The sequence below is a fragment of the Bidens hawaiensis genome, unplaced genomic scaffold (genome assembly GCF_021521415.1).
Source record: "Bidens hawaiensis isolate Kalapana, Puna unplaced genomic scaffold, B.hawaiensis_p1.1 tig00000369_1, whole genome shotgun sequence".
NCBI classification, from domain to species: domain Eukaryota; kingdom Viridiplantae; phylum Streptophyta; class Magnoliopsida; order Asterales; family Asteraceae; genus Bidens; species Bidens hawaiensis.
In genome coordinates, this window is record NW_027491028.1 from 691,072 (window position 1) to 712,373 (window position 21,302).

The 21,302-nt window shown below is 38.2% G+C and overlaps 1 pseudogene across 1 annotated transcript in view; it reads right to left on the minus strand.

Moving 5' to 3' along the window:
- LOC143622647 (uncharacterized) overlaps nucleotides 1-20,219 on the minus strand; it is a 34,606-nt pseudogene extending 14,387 nt beyond the window's left edge. Inside the window, exon 1 of the transcript XR_013151760.1 lies at nucleotides 20,139-20,219. The product of XR_013151760.1 is annotated as an uncharacterized LOC143622647 (transcript). The remainder of the gene's footprint in view (nucleotides 1-20,138) is intronic.
- Nucleotides 20,220-21,302: the final 1,083 nt, after the last annotated feature.

Consider the following 21,302-nt stretch of genomic DNA (forward strand, 5'->3'; position numbering starts at 1 on the left):
GGTGTGCCACGTATTGACATGTGGCATGACACGTGTCTGGTTGTCAGACATCGCCATCGCGATACGCGATGGCGTTACGCCCAAGTACGCCGCGTATCGCGATCGGCCGCGAATTCAGAAATTTTCATTTTTGATCCTTGGACTTTTTGAACTTTGATATTTTTGACTCGATATTTTCGTGATGTTACATCCTCCCCACCATAAAATAAATCTCGTCCTTGAGATTGCTTCTTTCTAGAACAAGTGGGGGTATTTCTTTTTCACTTCAGGTTCGAGTTTCCAAGTATACTCGGGGCCTCTTCGTGATTCTCACTTTACTTTCACAATCTTTAGAGTTCGTGTTTTTACTTTCTTTGTTCTCGAATCTTTGATTTTGAATTGGTTGTTCTAGATATTAAATTTTTATTTATTTCTATATCTTTTAAAAGGTATCGATAAAGATTTATTGGCTCGATATTTACGCAGATTAGAGACGTGGAATACATCGTGTATCCCTTTTGTTTTCTTTGGGTAGTCACAGACGGTATGCAGCAGTCCCGATTTGCTTGATTATTTCAAATGGTTCTACAAACGTAGACTAAATTTTCTTTTCTTATCGAAGCGAATGACGTCGTTTTTAAACGAAAACTTTATATTAACACCCTATTGCATATATTATCTTATAATGGACATATAACTCTTTTGGCAATCTTACGCCATCTTAAGTCGTTCATAGTTTTGTTACACTTTATTCATCATTTTTTGGACTACTTCAGATCCAGACATTTGGTTATCTTTCGTTTAGACCAATGCACTAGCGCTTGGCTTTTATGTTCATATAACGTATCATAAGGTGCGGCTCGAATGTTTATATGGTAATTATTATTCGAGAATTCTATTAGGAAAATTAACTATCCAACTTCCACTTAAATCTTTTATACTTACGCGGTGTATAACCTCTTACGTTTGGATTATTCTTTTCACTTTGCCCATATATTATAGATTATGCTAAAGTTCAATCGAGTTCTTAACATTAGTTGGAAAGTATCCTTTAAATGGGATGTAATTAAATTGTCTTGATTGGATATTATAAATAGGGGCACATTGTGTAGAGACACGATGTTGTTTACATAATTTCATGCTAATCTATCCATCGAGTACGGATTTTTTATCGAGAAAAATTTAGGCAAACTTTGTTAGTTTATCATCAATAATCCATATTGTATCGTATTAGTATGAATTCTTGGGAAGTTTTATAATACAGTTCATAATTATCTTTACTCATTTCTACATGGGGAGTTTGGGTTGTTTAAGTAATCCAAAGGTTTCTTGTGCTTGGTTTTCACTTGTAAATGAATTTGATCTTTCATTACATACGAAATGATATCTTGTTCATGTTCTTCTATTAATACTTTGATCTAAGGTTTGTGGTATGTTTTATTACTTTTGAGTGCATCTTGTACTTATGAGCTTTGTTCATTATCATTTCGTATAGCTTTCCATTATCGGTATCAAATTTTGGTTTTTTTTAGTATTAAGTATTTCGTCACCATTCTTAGCTTTAAAAAATCGATTGTATCATAACATTTCTCAACAGAGATTTGATTTTTGTTGATTACTTACTCTTGAGGTTTTCTTAGTTTTTGCTTTATTACATCTATTTAGAGTTTGAATCTCTAAAACTCAAATGCTCTAATTTTCCAATTTTCTCATTCTTCGGTTTATGGTTAATAAAAATCTTCAGGCTCAATGGTTTTATCATTAGCATCTATTTGAATCTACTTTCTTAAGTAGATGTTCTAATGCTATACCATCTATTTTTACATTCATTATGCAATCTTCTTGTCAATAAATTTCCGTGATCTGATAAAGAGCAGATAACCTCCTTCTATAGTTATCTTGTTTGACTTTTTACTAATACTTCCGAATGTTGTAGTATACCTCTTTTGTTAATTCTATGACTTTGGATGATATAGTAAGTTTATAATTTAGAATGTCGTAAGTAATTGTAAATCGCTAAACACAGTGGCCAATTGTGTTTAATTATTTACCTTACCTTCAGTATTCTAAATATTTGCTAGATATTTCTCGGATTTAGTCTATCGAATCTCTTTTGCATAAATCTTCATGACATTCTATCATTTTTTAACTTACTTATTCTTTGATAGCTTTCAAGATTTTCATACTTGTTTTACGTAATCCCTTGACCCTTGCTTCATGAATTTGACGATTTCTTTCCGTTTATTTTCCTTGAACTTTTAAAGTTCAAATAATTGATTTTCTTTGAATAGACATGCTTTGTTTAATTTATCATTCATTTTAGTTCATCTTTCTATAGATGATAGTTTCTTGTATTTTGAAAATTTTACTATATCTTTCTTTTTGCATATAAGTATTCATGTGTGTAGATACGATCTATATGCTAATATTTTCTTTATATATATTAGGAAGTTAATTATCCATTCATTGTTATAAAATTTCTTGTTTATAACGAATTTGTAAACGGGTTACATGAGTTAATTTAGACTAATAGTTATTTAAAATACTTAACATTCCTTTGGCCTACCCTTGTCTTTATTTGATTGTATTGATATCTATTTATGCGTTCGTTGTGAGTGTTTCAACGTTCCTCTCTTTATCGTTGCTCTTACTTGTTTTATTTTTCCGAACATTCATTCTTGAAATTTTATTACTTTTGGCTATCATCATAGTTTCGGATGTTGTTTGTGGTACATGAAATTTTCTACCATTTTTGTCTCTTTTGATAGCTTAGATATGTATTTCACCATTTTGTCAAACTCTAAATCATCTAATCGCGAAGTTAATTGACAATATTTATCATTGTATTTCTTGATATTGTTATTAACGACCTTCTGATCCCATAGTAGGATTTGATCTTGTTTGATTTTTATTAAGTGGGCAAAAATTCTGTAAAATAAGATCTTTAAATTCTTAAGTTGTACATCACTTTATTTCCTTTAACTTGAATTAATATACTTTACTACTCAAGAGCTTTATCTTTAAATATCTTCGAAGAACACTGAATGGCTTGTTCACAGGTAGTATTATTCAAGATTGATTCTTGCTCCTTAAGCCAATTCAAGGTGGTTATGATATTTTCATTTCTACGGAATTTCTTAAGCTCAAAGGTTTTAAAGTATCTTTCGGTTGAAGTTTAGGTTTCTTGTTACTCTTTATTCCTTAATTCGTTCTCAATACTAAATTGGTTACAACTTTCTTTTGAAGAATTAGGCTCGCTTTGAGTCCTTTTTCTTGATTCAAATTTCCTAGGGTTATTGAGCATTTTTATTATTGGAGCTTCACAATTTCATTAATCATTTCACGGACCTCGTCTTCTAAATTGGTCATTCATGTTCTCTCACTTCTAACTTCTTAGGAGGAGTTTCTTTCTTTTGACGCACTACAAAAATTTATAGATAGGTTTAATACTTAAGGGAATCAAAGCCTATCTTGTATTGTGCAAGATTTCCTATTACAAATTGGTCTTTAGAAAATCCTGTTGCTACCAATTTGGATGGATCAATCCTTTTACTTATTCATCATGAATGTGAGTCTTCATACCTTTATTTACATTCCTCTTACTTCTTTGAAAAAGTTTTTTTTTATATCTTCTCTTTTTTTTTTCTATAATAATTTATAGATATATCAAAACATATCTTGTACTACGCAAGATTTTCTACTATGAAATGGTTTATTGCTACCAATTGGACGAATGTATCGTCTTATTTCATATTTATAATCCATCTTTACTCATTCATCACGTATGAGGAATTTTATATACTCATTGATTTATTTTACTTGATTATGTTTCAAGTATTTCTCTTTTGTTTTTGCTTGCTATTCTTCAAGCATCTTTCCTTTTTTTTTGCTTGCTTTAACCTTTTTTTTACTATTCATATAGTAAATTTTGGGGTTAAGCTCAATTCATATTTCTCTTTTCTTTTCTGTCGGAAGTTGCCTTGTTTCTCTTAGTCGGACCATAGTCAACTTATTTCCACATTTATAAATTAGATGTAATAATGTTACTTTTCCTATCCGTACTTATTATATCTTATCCCTATATATATATATATATATATATATATATATTTTAAATTTTGATATTGTTAATTTAAGTATTTAAACTTTTCTTATGCTTTATAAAATCTTGTAATAAAATATTTATCTATCATTTGATCAAAGCCTAGGTATAACTGAATACCTAATTCGCTAAGATCGATGACTCTGATACAAACCTGTCACACCCCGACTTACGGCCTGGGCGTGTGACCAATAGTTGGTACCGGTTTTGTAAATGTATCAAAGTTTAGCGGAAGTCTTTAAAAAGTATTAATATTTTGAAATATTAATTTATTTATAAAGCCTTATTTATAATAAATATTAATGTATCTTTTAAAACATTTTACTAATAAATCGTTATTTGGTAATAATATTTAATTTATTTGAAAAACTTTTCGGATAATAAATGTTTTTATAAACCTCGTTTGATTTTACAAATCATATTATAATGTTTTTTAATAATTAAAACAATGAGCCATCTCTACCTTGCGAACATCCACTTCATGAATGGCTCCAATTCTTGATACTTTACTTTTTCTGAAATGTTAGAAAATACGTCAGCGATATGCTGGTGAGTATGCTGACGCTAAAAAAAACTATTTTCTTTTACTTTGTCACCCCTCAAGGGTTACGCAAGCCTCGGCTCATTTTGGCTTAGGAATAACAAAGTTAAAACAACATCATTATAAACTCGAGTCTCTACACTAGGTCACCCCAGCAAAACACCGCAGCGTTTCGACGTACTTAGGTACCATAAATATACACAAGGTCATTCTCACTCGAACATACTTTAGTTCGGACCATCGTGGCTGGAGGTCGTGACCAGGCGTGGTGCGATGTGCCCACCGCAATTAACCACATATGTAAGGATCCAGACAAACGTACACTATAGCTTGAGGGCTAGGCTTTTACTCTTATTTACAATGTTTTTAGAGATATTCAATCTCATGTAAAGTTTTACACATAACACATTTGTTTGTTTGAAAACAAGTTTATAAAAGTGGGGCGTATTCACCTTTTCGCTTTGGGATCGGCTTCAACACCGTCCGAGGGTCTTTCCCTTGCTATCTCGCACCTATAGTACGAGTATAGCCTTCTCTTTCAGATCAGATTCAATACACCGTCCGAGGATCTTTCTCTCTTCTTTGTTATCTCGCACCTATAGTACGAGTATAACTTTTTATTAGTCGAATATATAATCCGGCTTAAAACCTCTAGTCTCTTTGTAAAATCTTAACCTCGATTTTAAATTTCTTTATAAACTTTTAGTTCAAAACATATTTATTTTAAACCTTTAGTTTAAAATATTATTTCTTTCTTTTTTATTTCAAGTTAAAAAAAAACTCTTTCTTTTTAACTTATTTCTTTCACAAGATAAACCTTTAGTTTAATTTGTTTTTTACGTTTCTTCTTTATTAAGAAACGTATATTTTTCTTTTACTTATTATTCAAGAATAATAAACTTAAACTATAACTATCTTCTATTTTTCTTTTCCTTTTCTTTTATAATATGTTTGAACCTATAGTTCAAATCATATATCTCTTATTCTCATATTCGGACCTTTAGTCCGTCATGTTTTTGTTGCTAAAATCTACGTTTTCCAACAACGTTATCATTTATTTTGTTATTAATAATTATAAACAATAAACAATATATAATATTCTTATCTTTATTTATTAATAAGGATTCTTTTATTATTTCTTTATTCTTTCTCTTCATATTATTATTTAAAATTTATTTAAATAACAATTATGCTTTATTTATAATAAAGATTTATACTTTAATCTTTACCTTTATATTTTATTTTCTTTTGTTTATTTTCGAGGTATCGACCATACCATTGACTAGGGTCTAAGTCTTTATTATTTTATTAATATTTTATTCGGGCATTATGCCTACCTTGTTTGCCTTATTAATTTCTAAACTCACGGGCAACACTTCGACGTTGGCACGTATACCGAGAATCATGATCAGCACCTCCTTGGCACGCAAATCGAGGCACACCGGTCTTCAAGTCTCGTCGGCACGCATTTCGAGGCAGGTTGTCGGGTCGTCTCGGGTCGGCGCGTGCCTCGAGGCGGAACGTCGGGTCATTTCGAATGGAACGTCGGGTTGTCTCGGGTTGGCACGTACTTCGAGGTGGAACGTCGAGTCGTACCGGGTTAGCACGTACTTCGAGGTGGAACGTCATGTCGTACCGGGTCGGCACGTACTTCAAGGTAGAATGTTGGGTCGTACCGGGTCGACACGTATTTCGAGGCGATGTCGTCGGTATGCCGGGGTATCTTTGGTTTATGGCACGGATTACGAGGTTTAGTGTCGGGTTTTTGGCACGAAAAAAGAGGTCGGTGGCACGTTTTACGAGGCAATTTCTAGAGAGAGTGTGTGTTCTAGAGAGAGAGATATGTGTGAGAAATGGTGTGTGTGAAATGAGAGGCTTGAAGCCTCTATTTATAGGCAATTTTCGGTTCATCATCTCGCGCGTACCGCGACTAGCTATGGTGAGTCACCATGTAGGTTTGCCACGTGGTAGATGCGGTGCCACGAGGTGACACGTGGCGAGCTTTATGCCACATTGTGACACGTGGCGGCTAGTGTGCCACGTGTTGACACGTGTCTGGTTGTCAGACATCGCTATCGCGATACGCGATGGCGTTACGCCCAAGTACGTCGCGTATCGCGATCGATCGCAAATTCAGATAATTTTCATTTTTGATCATTGGACTTTTTAAACTTGGATATTTTTGACCCGATATTTTCGTGATGTTACTGGTGAAGCAAATTGGTTCTAACAAAGTGCAATATACATTTTGAAGGGGGGAAATGAGTAGAATCCCAGCTCATAATGCCCTTGAGAGAAGGAATATGTCGGTTTCTAACAGGCGAAGCAATCTTTGTGACTCGGGACACGAGTCGGCGGATCATGTTACCACTGCTTGCTTGATTGTGGTGGTGGTGTGTGATCACATTAGTCGTTGGTGTAAAGTCTCTCCTGTATATCGGTTCTCGGTTAGAGATTTACTAAAACTCTATAACTTTATTGAGCTTGGTGTAGTCGAGGAGGAGGGCGTTTAGTGAGATGGTGATTATAGCTTGTTAGAGGATTTGAAAGGCGAAAACTGAGAATATTTTTGAAGGCAAAGAGGTCAATATAGAAGACATAATCGGGGACATAAAGTTATTCGTTATCTTTGGTACAAGATAAGGTCAAAAAATAGACAAATAGGTTGTTTAAGTTGGTGTAGATTTTTGTTCATGTCAGTATTTTCTTATTGCTTTTGTTGGTGGTTTCTTTTCGGATTGTGGAGGTTGCTTGTTGGTTTTGGTGTTTGTTAATGAAAGTTTACGTGGAAAAAAATGACCCAGGCCTTTTAGGGAATTTTTCCAAATAGGGTGTTATTTTTTAAAATTTTAAAAATTTTCTCATATTTGAAACATAGTTGACAAGCCTAACCAAATCAAGTTATATGGACCTCTTTTGATTTACACAATTTATAAGTCGTGTAACATAACGGTTTTGAGGTTTTACTCGTCTATGATTTTCTTCGGTTTAAGAGCATTCTTAATGGTTTTCTATCTCTATCTTTAAAATTTAACTAAAAAACATAACTTTTTAATTTATACATCATTTTTCTAATAACCTTTTCTAACCCATTCTCCAATACCATCTCTATATTCTTTTTTCTCTTTCTTTCATTTATAAACTTAATTTCTAACTATTTTGTCTTTTTACCATTTTCAATATAAGGGTGTGTATGACATTCCTTATTTAAGTTGAGAAGACCTTTTTATAATAAGTGGAAAAGGACTTATGACTTTCTAATAAGTAGTTTCTTTAAAGGTGTTTGGATTAACATAAGTCAATAAGTTGTTTTTTAAAAAGTGTTTTGTTTATTTTATTGATGTAAATGACCAAAAATGACATTTTTGTGTAAGTGAATAAGTTGTTTTTAAAAGTGTTTTGGTGGAATGGAATTGTAGAATGAGTATTCTAAACCTATAAGTAGATAAGTTACCAAATCCTAATTTATTGAAAACCCATTTTTTTAGCCTTAATGATAAGGAGAAACCTAAAAGGCGTTATGTGTTACCAAACAGTTTATAAACATAAAAATGACTTATTCAACCTTCATAAGTCATAAGGAGAGGAAAATAAGGAATCCCAAACACATCCTAAATTGATTTCTAATATATATTTATGGAAGGGTAGTTGAAAATTGAGTATTGTGGCAACACTTTAAGTTTGGAGGCTTCCTATATCATTTCACTAAAATTTAGAGAAGGAGTTTAAAGATAGGGAATGGGTTGTAGTGATTATTTAGATGTTTTTTCTAGATTTTATAAATGAAGATGGGTTTGAGAACCCATTAAGAATGCTCTAACTAAAGTAAATATTACACATGCTAACAAAAATCTAATACGCAGACTTGAAAGAAAAAGACATAATGTGCGGGTAAAAATATATTATACATGACTATTTACATGATAATGCAAAATTATTATCATATAACACACTAAAAAATAATTGTGTACAACGGTATGTTTGGCAATGTAACATCCGGCCCCTCGCACCACCAATATTGTCCGCTCTTCCCACGAAGAGCTCACGGATTTGTTTTTGGTTGCCCAAAACGCGTTGGTGATTGAAGAGGCATGACATTACTTATGAACCAGTGATCTCTCTTGTCCACGGCCGATGTGGGATAGCCTAAGAGTGGGACAATGTTGTGTTTGCCAAGGGTGTTACAGACAACCCCCCTTTGGACTCATCGTCCTCGATGAGGCGTGTTCCAACATCCCGAACGGCACAAGAGTGGCTCTGATACCAACTATAACATCCGGCCCCTCTTGTGCCATTCGGGATGTTGGGACACGCCTCATCGAGGACGATGAGTCCAAAGGGGGGTTGTCTGTAACACCCTTGGCAAACACAACATCGTCTCACTCTTAGGTTATCCCACATCGGTCGTGGACAAGAGAGATCACTGGTTCATAAGTAATGTCATGCCTCTTCAATCTCCAACGCATTTTGGGCAACCAAAAACAAATCCGTGAGCTCTTCGTGGGCAGAGCGGACAATATTGGTGGTGCGAGGGGCCGGATGTAACAGTAAATCTGTCACACCCCAACCTACGACGGAAATGTCGGGGCGTAATTGATTGCCACAGCTCGCAAGGTACTATCATGCAATTGTTATGCGACAATATCTAATTAATTTATTAATTGTCAACGAACATTTAACTACAACAAAAATAGAGAAAATTACAATACAAAACCAACTATTCTTGTTTATGTTTAACATCCTAAGGTCATCTCTACGTGAGCTTCAGTTCAATAAGCAATCCAGTCTATAACCTGCAAATGCGTACAAAATATATTCATTTGTCAACAACACATGTTGAGTGAGTATATTCACCAGTTTTGACACAAACAAAACGATAATGTATAATGATATAAATAATAGAGTAAAAATAAGCAAAACTGTTATCTGTGAGTATAAACAATGAAAGTGTTAAGCAAGTAATGAGTGTCGGTGAAACCATTGCCAATGCGATCGGGCTCCGGCCACTACGACGGTTGTATGATCATACTATAATGAGATTATGTTGGACCTCTCCGAATGCGATTCAAGTAAGCAAATAGCAAGAAACAAACAATCATTCAATTGATACACAACACAAAGATCACAGTTTGCGTTTGAGAAATAATAAGATAAATAATTTGATAAATGGTACGCAAGTGTCCCCAAAACATTTGAAAACAAGTAAAATAGGGGAGTGATTACTCACCTGATCGGATGAACGAAATATAAGTGATGAGAAAGATAAACCCTTCGGAGTATACCGTCAAGGACTCCTAGTTAAATAATACAATATTAAATTAATTATAAGAGATATAGCATAATTTGATGAATTAAGGTTTTAATGTGAATTGAGTTAGGTTTAAGATTAGAGTGTTTATTGATCGAACGATTGATATAGTTAGAATCATTAGCCATATTACTTATAAATTCACCAACAACTATTCTTGATAAAATATATAATTAAATACTTAATGATATGCGTGTGATAATTGAATCTAAATAAATATATGATCAAATATACAAATTAAATGAAACAGTATTGTAGGTTCCCGTACGGATCTTACACGGGATATCGCTATCTACGCAGGTGCGGAATCCCTGCGTGGGTAGATACGAGCGTAGAATACGTAAAACACGAACACACGATACAAACGAAACCACGTTATATTATAACTCGAACCACGTCTATTACAGACACTTGACACGTGAAATGATCACAACTATCACGAACTCTCAAACAAACTATCAAAAACCGAACACTTAAACAGTAACCCGTAGGTTACTTAAATACACGACAACTTCGCCTCAGGCGAAGTTGTCAATAACTTCGCTCGTTGAACAAGTTCGCCTAGGCGAACTTGTCAACAACTTCTCTTGGTTAACAAGTTCGCCTAAGCGAACTTGTCAACAACTTCGCTGTTACACAAACAATTACATAAACAATATTACAGACTCGATTACAGACTTTATACATATGAACTACTGACATCTATGCACCAACAGACTCCCCCTTGGCAGTAGCTTCATATCTTGATCTTTCAGCTCTTGTCTTGTAATCCTGTATCTTCATGCGTGCACTCCTTCTCTAACACACACCGTGACTACTCGCTGATATTTCCTTGCTTCATCCTTCCAAGCAGGAATATAGAATATCTTCTTTTCGTTCAACGCTTGCAAATCAGCTTTCGATAAGTTAACAAGATGCATCGGGTCATACACCCTCAGCACTTCTTGTTCATCTTCGTCTTCCATCACGGCTTCAGCAGTCTGGCAATCAACGTACCACCATTTTAGATTCTTCAACACATCTTGAGGCATATTCTTCATTGGAACCTCCTTGATGCATCGGATCGGCTTGTACTTCATCACCATCCATGGCTTGCCATCTGCTCTCAATCCCCTCTCTGTATCCTCCACGAGCTTTCCCTTCTGTGGCTTTAATAGTTCAAACTTCTTTTCTTTTACGCCTTCTTTCCACACAATCTTCTCAATCATTCTTGCCATATTGTTGTCACTTCTGTTTATCAGACCCAATCTGCCCAAATCTTTCACCTCGCATTCCGGCAACGTGTTGAAAGATCTCAACATTCTCTTGAAGTATTGAATGCCATCATAACGTGTTACCACAAATAACTTGATCTGTTCATCATAAATCCAACAGATGATTCCCTTCTTCGCCTCAGCATAGCCTTTAATGTTATAGCTCTTCTTGAACATGGCTGGAACAGCAGGCTTCTTGGTCTTGATAAACCAATGAGCACAGCCTTCCTTCCACCTAGGCTGCTCCTCCCACTCAGTAGTCTCATCCATCTCAGCCCTCACATCGGCTTTCTCAACCTCAGGGATCTCGTGTTCAACGTTTTCTTCAACAATCTCCCCTTCTTCTATCACATTCTCTACCACAATTTCTGCACCAATCTTTTCAATCTCACTGATTGGCAGAACATCTTCATCAAATAACACATCGTCGCTGAACATGTCATCATCAAGTTCCTTCAGCGCATCGATCACGTCATCCTCCACCATCACTACATCATCACCACCAGCCACTTCGGTAGACTCCCCCTCAGCTGTGGAAGCCCCAAGAGCTTGAGAGGTTCTTGGCAGCTCACCACCTGCACCTTCCGGTGCATTGGGATCATCATCTCGGTCTTCTCGACGCTTGGTCCTCAACTCATCACCTCTACAGCTCATCTCCCCCTGAGATGCCAAGAACACCTTCAAGGCATCTATTATTTTCCCGTGCTCAGCCAGGAGGGATGCCTGCAGTTGATTTGCTTCCACTAGGCATTGAATAGTCTTTGATTGCTCAGCTACAATCCGCTCTAGTGAAGCTATCCGTTCCGAGTCAGAATAGGGCGTGTCCGCAGGTGGTACCGTACCCGATACTCCTGCAGTAGTGGTGACCGTAGACTCAACAAATCGTGCTACTACCACCGATGGAGTAAGCGTTGGAGGTGGTAGATACACAATTGCTGGAGCCGACGTCTGGACGGCCGTGACCATGGAGTGTCAGCCGACGATGTAGCCACTACGGGAACAACCGTAGCGCTTGTACTCGATACCTGCACAGAGGTAGGAACAAGGGACATACCAGACAAGGCAGGTGGAGCAAAACGTGCAAACCTTGAAGTCTCTCCGGCTCCTACACCCATACCTGTCGTTTCCCTTCGTGAGCGCTTTCTCACCAGCTGCACAGCTTCTTCTTCATCATCTTCCTCGTCGTCATTTTCAACAATTCTCTTCTGTTTCCCAACCGTTCTCTCATGTGTTACCATCATCTGTCTAGCCTCTTCCATGACATCATCAAAGTCTGCCTGTGGACCCGAGACTTGAATATTCTCATGTGAATCAAATCGGTCCATATCAAACAATCCTTGCCCGCCGAACATGGCGTCAAGATCAATCTCAGAAGCTGGCACAGCAGCAGATACAACAGTAGATACAGCAGGCGCAGCTGATACAGCCTGGGGTGCTGCCGCCTGTTGTGGTCATGGGTCTCTGAACTCGTCCCCCGCCGCAGGCACATACTCCGGGTTTATAAGATACCCAAAGAGCGGAGTATGCCTGGGACGCAGCTCAGGCTTGCTTCGTGCGCTGGAAGTGCGACACTGTGCAAAGATACGTTTTGTCACACTTTCAACGTATCGTATAGGGCGTCGTTGAGGCAGCGTCGGAGCCACATGATTGAAAATCATCTGTAGAAATCGAGGATACATCGTAAACCGCTCACGCGCCACAGCCCTTCGTTGCCTGTCGATCTCGTAAAAGATCATCTGGCTGAACGAATATCTTTTATTATAAGTCAATGCAGTCATAGCAGACTGCATTGTCGCACCCATTCCATCAGTGCCTGCCTTCCGTCCTGACATACAAACGATCATGACGTGCATAAGGAAGCGCCACTGATCTAAGAGGAACCCCTTCCTCCGTTGAGTGTCTCCTAAGAGACCCGAATATCCCATCCTGAGGAACGCCCCATCACGGAATGGCGCAACAAACTCCGTTGGGTCATCCCTCGTTTCTTCACCAAACTGCAACGCCACCCGTATATGTTCAGAAGAAAACTGAACGACTTGACCGTTAACGGTGGCTCGCATGACCGGGGGCTCAACCCGGCAATCATACTCTACCGTCTGCCAAAAATCTTCAATGTTCGGTAGGGAAATAGGCAGGGTAGTCGTTATTGCATGATAAATCCTTGAGCGCAGGAGAAAAGTAATTATCTCCCTATAATCCTCCACGCCCTTTGCATCTGGGTCAAGTGTTATGAACTGGTTATGGGCTGGAAAGAATTGTCTTTGATCATCACCGTCATCACCTGCACCTCCTGCACCTCCAACAGCAGCCATATCTGCATTAAACGAACCAAGTTAGATAAACGTTTAAGTTGTACACTAGTTCGCTTGATTACCAGCAGCGAAGTTGTGATCAAACCTGTATAGGCGAAGTTAAAGGTGAGGCGAAGTTGGGAACAACTTCGCTTCATCTTTAAGTTCGTCTAATTAATCTTAATTATAATGATCAGGGCGAAGTTAGTGATAACTTCGCCTCTTCACAACATCGCCTCAGGCGAAGATAAGGGTTAGGCGAAATTAAGCCTTAGGCGAAGTTGTGGATAACTTCGCCTCAGGCGAAATTAATCGTCAGGCGAAGTTGATGATAACTTCGCCGAAACCCTAACTTCGCCTGAACTGAATCGGCGACTGTTCAGATTCTAACAGTCGGAATCCGATGATTCGGCTAAGTTTGACGATGAAGAACTCAATAACACTTGGTATTAAGGTTATTTGGACGAAAAGTTTGTCCATGAACACGTAATACAAGCTTGTAAATCTCGGTTTTGAAAGGTCACCGGACTGAGGTCACGAAACCGTTCAAAACGACCTATGAAAAGCACCACTGTCGATGGATATACGGTTAATCAATAACACACACCTCGAATCTATGAACGAAACTGAGAAAAAGGGTCGAAATCGAAATCGAAACAAGTTCGCCGGAATATGTATATCTTCGCCGGAAATTTTCGGATAAGTTCGCTTGATAATCTGTGAACAGTTTGACCCTTAAAATCCTTTATATAGAGGCGGAGTTATACAGGCGAAGTTACGGATAACTTCGCCTAGGCGAAGTTATTCACAACTTCGCCTATTCAACAACATCGCCTAAAATTTTCAAATTTAACCCTTAAGATTTTAAATAGTTGTCCTTTAAGAAGTAAACGACATGATCAATTCTAAGTAACCAGATAAACAATCATAAAACTATCTAAGTACAAAAACTTAAAAATTTAAAGTATAAGAGATCAAATTTCAGTCTCGGTAGGGACTGCTATGTTTTAGAAAAGATCCTAACAGGAATCATACTAACTACGTGACTGTCACATAGATCCGTGTTTAGCTGTATTATGACATATAGAGACAGGTTGTAAGTAGGTATAACTTAAAGTGGTTTTCATCGTTTCTGTGATACGAGTTAGGTTCAATTAATCCTTAAAATTTAAGTGGGCAACAACTCAGAAATATTGATGCATCCTATCTATCCTCAAAGCGTATTTGGCTTTCCCCAAGTCACCCCGAGTTGACTTCGACCCATAGTGTCTGATTAACTTGTATGTACTCTCCTTCTGGTTCCCGTTCTTCTTCTTGCTCTAAGATAGAGAAGTCTTGATTTTATGATCACTAATATGTTACAATAACTCCAAATATATATATATATTTTTTTTATTTATTTTTTTTTAACAACATAGACTTCAAAGTAGAAATTAACTGCAAGTCCCGAATCTGGATCACTGCAGTGTCTTGAAAGCTTTCTTCACGGGAATCAGAACACACATGGGCTCGTGTATGACTGGGTAATCGCTTTTCTGCCTATCATTCGAAAAGATATATATGAAGACACGCAAAACTCTTAAGGAGTTTCCACGTAAAATCAAGTAAAATTAGTTTGTATCACATCTACTTTTACGCACCATAAAAAGTTACCATGACATACAATGATTGTCCTAAAGCCTTTTAAGCCTAATAACTTCACTAGTTAAGCACACACAATCAGTATATATATCATTTTCCAAGGTTAGATCAATTTTCCGTTTGACATAGCTAACGAACTTCTTACGAAGTAACAGACTTGAAAAGTAATTTCATTTCCCTCTAAAAAAAAATTTTGACTTCAATCGCCCCGATCACGTCAAAGTCTTCAGGTAAACGGCAATCCTGAAGATCCAATGGATCAACTGGACCGACCACATACAAGTATGTGTCCTTCTAACTAAGTATGACCGACTAATTTTCAGCGACAGAAAGAAAACACATCATAACCGCCCCGGTCACTTTCAGTCGTCTGGTTAATGGCGACCCTCATTCTCTACCAGTAGAAACGAGGACCAAAACATATCCGAGGATATGTCCATCAAACTGAGGTAACCGACTTATTTTAAGCAATAGTGACGTTTTTATTTTTTTTTATTTTTAAATAAGCACAATAAAAACATGGTTACTCGGGATTGATCATCCCGTTCAGCTCAATTAGGTTTTGAAATCTGGATTTATCAAACGCTTTTGTAAATAAATCAGCGAAATTTTCTAGCGTATCGACCTTTTCGACCTTAATCAATTTCTTCTCAGCACAATCCCGTATGAAATGATGACGAATGTCAATATGTTTAGTTTTACTGTGTTTCACGGGATTGTTAATTACTGAGATGGCAGCTGTGTTATCAATTAAAATAGGAGTGAGTAAGAAATTCAGACCATAGTCGCGCAATTGTTGCTGAATCCACAAAACCTGAGAGCAGCAGTTGGATGCTGCCATATATTCAGCTTCGCACGTTGAGATTGCGACTGATGTCTGTTTCTTGCACTGCCAGGAAACTAATCTTTCACCGAGAAACTGACATCCTCCTGTAGTCGACTTCCGACTCTGATTGCATCCTCCATAATCAGAATCCGTATACGCAACCAGTTCCACGTCTCCTCCCTTCGGGTACCACAACCCTAGCTTCGGCTTGCCTTTGAGATACCGCAAAATCCTCTTCACACCCTTCATGTGAGATTCCTTTGGGTTTGCCTGAAAACGAGCACAAAGACAAACAGAAAACATTATATCAGGCCTAGAAGCAGTCAAATACATCAAAGAACCTATTATAGCCCGATACAGAGTTGGGTCCACATCTGCGTCACCGTCTACTTCAGCTCCCAACTTGTGGTTGACGCAAATTGGAGTGTCAAATGGAGAAGAGTCCTCCATCTTGAAACGCTTGAGGACATCATGAACATATTTTGTTTGATGAATGAACATCCCATCCTTCTTTTGATCAACCTGCAATCCTAAAAAGAACGTTAGTTCACCCATAGCACTCATCTCGAATCTTTTCTTCATAACGGCCTCAAAATCCTGACACATGGAGACTCTTGATGCAGCAAATATGATGTCATCCACGTAGACTTGAACTAGCAGGAAGTCACTTCCTTCTCTCTTCACAAACAAAGTACTGTCGATCAAACCCCTTTCAAAACCATTCTCTAGCAAGTAGTCCGATAACGTTGAATACCAGGCACGAGGTGCCTGATGTAATCCATACAGCGCCTTGCTCAACTTGTATACATGATCAGGAAAGTCTGGGTCAGGAAAACCCGGAGGTTGCTCAACATACACAACCTCATCAACTTTCCCATTGAGGAACGCACGCTTCACGTCCAACTGAAACACTTTCATCTTCTTGAAAGCAGCAAACGCCAAAAACAATCTTATTGCTTCCAACCTGGCCACCGGAGCGAACACTTCATTATAGTCTATCCCCTCTTGCTGATTAAATCCTTTAACGACCAGCCTCGCCTTGTTTCTTATAATGATCCCCTTTTCATCTCTCTTGCACTTAAACACCCATTTTGTGCCTATCGCATGCACATTTCTTGGTTTTTCAACCAAAGTCCAAACTTCCATCTTCTTAAATTGAGCCAACTCTTCTTGCATGGCCTCAACCCACGAGCTGTCCTTAAGAGCCATTTGATAATTTTTCGGTTCAATCTGGCTAATAAAGCATGAGTACAAACATTCGTTCATTATACCCGTTTCCTTAATGCTTGTATAAACACAGGTGTGCTCATTCAAGCTACTTCTGGTTTGTATACTGGAGGACACATCACCTATAACATTCTGCAGAGGGTGATCTTTGTGAATTCTCGTGGTCGGCACAGCACCGACATGCAAATTATCTTCTAAATTAGTAGAGAGCTCATCAATGGTTGTTTTTGGCTGAGAGTGAAAAGGATTAATAAACTCTTCTTCAGGAGAGACAGCAGGGGAACCGATAGAATTTGATGAGGAAGGTTGACAATCATCAAATAGCTGTCTATGCGCCAAATTTTCTTCCTCATCTAGAATCATCTTCGTAGCAACACGTTCTTCTTCTTCTTCTGTACGAACCAAATCAGGTATGTTAAAAGACTTGAAGAGCCTATCATAGTCGAAAATCCCAGGAGGTCCGATGCTCGGTCTTGGCGATCTGTAACTCGTAATGTCGGTGTTACATACCACTTCAACCTTGCCGTTCGTTGTATTAAAGACACGCCTGTTGGGAGTCCCAACTTCATAGCCGACTAAGATTCCTTCATCGGCTGCTTCACCAAACTTTGAATGTGCCTTTAAAATTGAACACGGGGACCCGAAAGCTTCAAGTCCACACAAATTGGGCTTTCTTCCATGCATCAGCTCGTAGCATGTTTTATTAAGTCTTTTTACCGTTAAAACTCTATTCAGGACATAGCAAGCTGTAGAAACAGCTTCAGCCCAGAACACCACCGGAAGCTTCGAATCAGCCAGCATTGTTCTGGCTCCTTCAATTAAAGTTCTATTCTTCCTTTCAGCCACTCCATTCTGTTGCGGAGTATACGGAGCGCTGAATTGGTGTTCAATCCCTCTTGACAGACAGAAGATCTCCATTTCAAAATTTTTAAACTCGGAACCATTGTCACTTCTGATGAACTTCACTCGTTTATCCATAATGTTCTCAACTTTGGTAATCAGATTCTTCACCAGTTGAGCCGTTTCGTCCTTCGATTTCAGGAAGTATACCCACGAGTATCGTGAGTAATCATCAGTGATCACCAAGCAATAAGTTGTACCACCAAGACTTCTTACATTCACAGGACCGAAGAGATCCATGTGAAGCAGCTCTAGTGTACTGGCAATTGAGTTGACTTTCTTGGTGAGATGGGACTTCTTGTGCTGCTTTCCCTTTTTGCACGCAAGACATTTGTCTTCAACATTGAAACTTTTTAAGGGAACACCCAACACAAGCCCATGTCTGACAATATGGTTCATCTTCCGAAGATGAATGTGCCCCATTCTCCTGTGCCACAGTTCAGATTCCGATTCGCTTGCTTTCGTCAAAAGGCACGACTCTTCCGTTGACATCTCAGTTGAACTTAAATCCATCATATAAGTATTTCGATCACGTGGAGCCTTCATTACTATCCACTCCTCTGGTATTTGAAAACCAGGCTTCAACACAATCGCATCAGTCTTCGTGAAGTGTACGGTATAATCTTTATCACAAATCTGCGACACACTCAGCAGATTGTGCTTAAGTTCTTCAACAAAATTCACATTTTCTAACGTCATTTTCCCGTTAGTTACCGTACCCCTTCCAGTTATTCTGCCACCACTCTCACCGGCAAAACTGACTCTTGCCCCTTGAACAGGTTTTAAATCTTGTAACAAATCCTTGTTACCAGTCATGTGCCGGGAACAGCCGCTGTCCACAACCCAAAGATTCTTGGATGCCCTGTTCAACTGTTCCTGCACAAACAAAAGAGATTATTAAAATTTGGGGACCCAAGACCTCTTGGTCTTGGGTCGACTAACCTTCTTATCTGAACTCACACACCTTGGCTGACCATAGTTAGCATTAGGAAAATTTTCACGAGTCCTAACAGAATACCTCCTTGGAGACTGATAGTGAGGCCAACCAAACTGATGAACATTAAGAGAATTAAAAGAATTATAGCAGTTGGTTTGGTTATTAGTAGTGTGAAAACGAGATGTGTTTCTTTGAAAACCGGTATTATATCTCAAATTTGAATGGTTTTCATTTTTAACATTTAAACGATTACTAAAAACCTTAGTCTCAGTTTTCGAGGGCCTCACCTCTCTGAAACGCTGCTTCAGAGGGCAATCAGCAACAAGGTGCCCTGTTTGATTACATCTAAAACAACATCTATATTCAGCTTTCTTTTCAGCAGATGTTTTAGATGTGGAGGCAGTATTACCACCCGTACGTCTCACATAGGGTGGGACATATGGGTTGAGTGGAGTACTCTTTTGAGTTGATTTAACCTTTTCTCCACTAGTGGGTAATACTTCCTTCTCTTTTGTCTTACCCGACTCGGATGACTTATCCGAATCAGATGAGACTGGACTTGAAATTTTAATTTTTGAATCAGGCGAACTTGTTTCGCCTTTACTAACTTCCGGTACTTTACCAGTTTCCTTAGCAGTACCTGTCTAATCAGCTACAAAATTAACAGATTCATGAACACTAGGATTGAAAGTATAATTATGGTTATATGGTGGTGGAACCTCATGGTAACCAATTCCTCCCCTCTTAGGTGAGGAACCTTGATCACTGACGAGGTGATCAAGAATAGCAGAGGAATTCCGGAATTGCTCCAGTTTCCTATTTAGTTCCACCACTTTTACCTGGTGATCAGCAATCTGCTTTTCTTTCTCAGCAATTAACTTGGTTTTCTCTTCTAAAACCTCGTAGCTTAGATCGATCACATCAATTTTTTCAGCTAATTTTGTTTTTAAACTTTTAACGTCCTTTTCACACGCTTTAATTTTTATTCTATAATTATTTTCTCTTGTCTTTGTAAAATGATGATCTTCTTTCAAGGTTTTAAATTCGGCATCCAATTTAACATACTGATCAGTAATTGTTGCAAGCTGTTCAGACAAGTTCTCACACTTAGTACAGATAGGTTTAGTACATACCTCGGTGTTCTGATCATCAGCCATGAAGGCTTTTTCATTTTCTGCAGCTTTCACACACTCTTCAGCTGCAACCTTCGCCATGTGAGCTTGCTCAAAGAGTTCTCCAGAGAACATATTCCAGTTTTATTCACCAGCATCAGACATCATGGCTCTATTCCCATTGTTATTTCCACTTTGCTGTGTAGTCCTCCCCTGACTACGTTCTACCCGTGCATTAGTGCACTCTTTTGCAAAGTGTCCATTCTGTTGGCAATTGTAACACCTCACCCTTGACTTGTCAAATCCTGGCTTTCCACCTACGAACTTTCTGCCAGTCTTCTTCATGAAACGCTTCACTCTTCTGACTATCATCGCCATCTGCCACTGCAGATCCATCTCCTCCAGATCATCAGGATCGATCTGGTCATTGTCTTCTTCCAAAACAGCAGGGTCCACAATCTTCCCTTGTATGTAGTTCTCGTAAGAAGCAATAAAAGATGCATAGACTGCAAACTGCTCTTCAGCAGATTTGACACTCATTGGCATCTTGGAATAGTTATTGCTTAAAGCACTGGGAGAGAAACTACTTGTGGATGCTTGAGGTTTCGAAGCACTTGATCCTCCAGCAACGAAGCAAACATCACCGTTCATGTTTACAGACACATTTCCTTCATGAGAAGAGTCAGAACCTGACTCTCCTTTGGAGTAGTAAGCAGCAGAGTCAGGCTTCGAACTTGAGCCTGAGTTAACTTTGGCACCATACATACCAGGGTCTTGAACCTGATCCGTTGGTGTCTCTTTTAGAACCATATTAAGCTCAAAGGTTCTGAGCTTGTTTACTGCTGTCTCCAAGTCGTAATTGTGAAAGTCTTTGTCTTCCCTCATTAGAACAGTGTACATTTCCCACTTCGGTGGGAGAGCATCGAGAAGCTTCTCAACTATTTCCTCCTCTCTGTAAGCAATTGAATAGTTGTTCAGCTCTGTCATTAGATGATAATATCGGGTGATAATATCATCGAGCGATTCGTTCTTCAAATACTTGAAAACAGAGAACTGGGTCTTTAACAGCTTAATCTTCGAGGCACGAATACCCACGTTCCCTTCGAATCTATTCTCAAGAGCATCCCAAAGCTCTCGTGCAGAAGTGTACTTCCGGAATGTATGGAGAACCTCTTGAGGAAGAGC